General features: G+C 35.6%; 1 non-coding gene across 1 annotated transcript; it reads right to left on the minus strand.

The window, feature by feature from the left end:
* Nucleotides 1-657: 657 nt before the first annotated feature.
* TRNAA-UGC lies at nucleotides 658-731 on the minus strand. Its single transcript has one exon. It is a non-coding gene; the product is annotated as a tRNA-Ala (tRNA).
* Between the last annotated feature and the right edge of the window lie 2719 nt (nucleotides 732-3450).

Below are 3450 nucleotides of genomic sequence, written 5' to 3' on the forward strand. Positions count from 1 at the left end.
GTGGGTTGTCATGCCCTCTTCCAGAGGATCTTCCCCACCCAGGATCAAACCCTTGTCTCTTAATTCACCTGCATTTGCAGCTGAGTTCTTTACCACTAGTGCCACCTGGAAAGCCCTGGATATTCCTTACACCTAGTAAATTTATGAGACTGATGGAGGAAAATTCACTACATCTCTGCGTTTTTTTACTGACATAGCCATTGTTTTTTGGTGACGCTCCAAAATGGTACCACTGATTTGTTTTAGTTTTTGATTCTTAGGTAAAGTATTAAAAATACTTAGGTAGGGTATTAAAATCCCCTTTACTACTTCCTCCCCTAATTTACTTGCTGTTCCCTCCTATGATTGGTATTGCTTATTCTACCTCCTAGCAAGAGGAGAAGCATATTTTTTTCAGAAGTAGGGGAAGGAAAAATTAGGGTCTCCAGCAGAGGGGTTGACATTTCTAGAGAAGCAATTCTTCAGTTTTCTACATACCTCTTTCCTTCCTAGGCTATTGCATAAACTTCTTTTATAGAGAAGGCCTGGAAAGTGAAGTCACTCAGTTGTGTCTGACTCTTTGTGACTCCATGGACTGTAGCCCATCAGGCTCCTCAGTCCATGGAATTCTCCAGGCAAGAGTACTGAAGTGGGTTGCCATTTCCTACTCCAGGGGATCTTCCCAACCCAGGGATCGAACCTGGGTCTCCTGCATTGCAAGGCAGATGCTTTACCGTCTGAGCCATAGGGAATGCCTGGGGTTAGGGTCAAAAAGAATGGTTAATGAATAACTGTTCCTATATCTTCAAACGTTCTATGACAGTCAAGATACTTGGTTAGGCCTCTGTAATCAGAGGCTCTCTAGGGTAGAGTCTAAAATGAATCTATATATTCATACACTTATGCATTGTGTATATGAAAAAGTACAACTTGAATAAAGAAAGTTCAACATGATTATAGAAACTCTAGTTTCCCAGAAAAAAATTTATTTCAGTTGCCCATGAATGGTAAAGATTTTATAGTTTTATATTTAGTACCTTCAGAGTATGCAGATATTAAAAAAGAACAAAAACTTCCAAGTAGAAAATATATTTTACTTAGTCCTTAAAAATTAAAGGGAATAAAAATCATACAATGTCTGCTCCAAGATGACAATAGAATTAAACTAGAAATCAATACAGGAAGAAAACTGTAAAACTCTCAAATACATGGATATTAAATGACACATTTCTAAAAAAAATCACATAAGTCAAAGAATATGTGAAATTTAAAAATATTCTGAACTAAATGAAAATGAAAGCACAATTTATCAAAATTTGCAACAAAAGTAAAAGAGGAAAATTTATAGCATTGACTGCATATATTAGAAAAGAAGAAAGGAGGAGAAGGGGACGACAGAGGATGATGGCTGGAGGGCATCACTGACTCGATGCACATGAGTTTGGGTGAACTCCGGGAGTTGGTGATAGACAGGAAGGCCTGGTGTGCTACGATTCATGGGGTTGCAAAGAGTCGGACATGACTGAGCTACTGAGCAACTGAACCAACTCTTTGCATAAAATCAATAACCTAAATTTCCATCTTAAAATACTAGAAAAAGAACAATTAAATCAGAATAAAGAGAAGAAAATAAATAATAACAATTATAATAGCAATAAAATTGAAAATAGGAATCAACAGAATCAATAAAATCAAAAGAAACTTCTTTGAAAAGATCAATAAAATCAATAAATAGCTAGCTGGACTAACTACAGAATCAAGACAGGACACAAATTATTTACATTAAAAATAAAAGTGGGTAGTATACTCATTTTCACTATATTGATTCTTCTGATCCATGAACATGGTATATTTCTCCATCTATTAGTGTCCTCTTTGATTTCTTTCATCAGTGTTTTATAGTTTTCTATATATAGGTCTTTAGTTTCTTTAGGTAGATATATTCCTAAGTATTTTATTCTTTTTGTTACAATGGTCAATGGAATTGTTTCCTTAATTTCTTTTTCTACCTCCTCATTATTAGTGTATAGGAATGCAAGGGATTTCTGTGTGTTGATTTTATATCCTGCAACTTTACTATATTCATTAATTAACTCTAGTAATTTTCTGGTAGAGTCTTTAGGGTTTTCTATGTAGAGGATCATGTCATCTGCAAACAGTGAGAATTTTACTTCTTCTTTTCCAATTTGGATTCCTTTTATTTCTTTTTCTGCTCTGATTGCTGTGGCTAAAACTTCCAGAACTATGTTGAATAGTAGTGGTGAAAGTGGGCACCCTTGTCTTGTTCCTGACTTTAGGGGAAATGCTTTCAATTTTTCACCATTGAGGATAATGTTTGCTGTGGGTTTGTCATATGTAGCTTTTATTATGTTGAGGTATGTTCCTTCTATTCCTGCTTTCTGGAGAGTTTTTATCATAAATGGATGTTGAATCTTGTCAAAGGCCTTCTCTGCATCTATTGAGATAATCATATGGCTTTTATTTTTCAATTTGTTAATGTGGTGAATTACATTGATTGATTTGCGGATGTTGAAGAATCCTTGCATCCCTGGGATAAAGCCCACTTGGTCATGGTGTATGATCTTTTTAATGTGTTGTTGGATTCTGATTGCTAGAATTTTGTTGAGGATTTTTGCATCTATGTTCATCAGTGATATTGGCCTGTAGTTTTCTTTTTTGGTAGTATCTTTGTCAGGTTTTGATATTAGGGTGATGGTGGCCTCATAGAATGAGTTTGGAAGTTTACCTTCCTCTGCAATTTTCTGGAAGAGTTTGAGTAGGATAGGTGTTAACTCTTCTCGAAATTTTTGGTAGAATTCAGCTGTGAAGCCGTCTGGACCTGGGCTTTTGTTTACTGGAAGATGAAAATGAGTATACTACCCAAAGCAATTTACAAATTCAATGCAATCCCTATTAAGCTACCAGTGATATTTTTCACAGAACTAGAACAAATAATCTCAAGATTTGTATGGAAATACAAAAAACCTCGAATAGCCAAAGCAATCTTGAGAAAGAAGAATGGAACTGGAGGAATCAACTTGCCTGACTTCAGGCTCTACTACAAAGCCACAGTCATCAAGACAGTATGGTACTGGCACAAAGACAGAAATATAGATCAATGGAACAAAATAGAAAGCCCAGAGATAAATCCACACACATATGGACACCTTATCTTTGACAAAGGAGGCAAGAATACACAATGGAGTAAAGACAATCTCTTTAACAAGTGGTGCTGGGAAAACTGGTCAACCACTTGTAAAAGAATGAAACTAGATCACGTTCTAACACCGCACACAAAGATAAACTCAAAATGGATTAAAGATCTAAATGTAAGATCAGAAACTATAAAACTCCTAGAAGAGAACATAGGTAAAACACTCTCCAACATAAACCACAGCAGGATCCTCTATGATTCACCTCCCAGAATTCTGGAAATAAAAGCAAAAATAAACAAATGGGACCTAATTAAAA

This window comes from Oryx dammah, unplaced genomic scaffold (assembly GCF_014754425.2).
Source record: "Oryx dammah isolate SB20612 unplaced genomic scaffold, SCBI_Odam_1.1 HiC_scaffold_11163, whole genome shotgun sequence".
NCBI lineage: Eukaryota > Metazoa > Chordata > Mammalia > Artiodactyla > Bovidae > Oryx > Oryx dammah.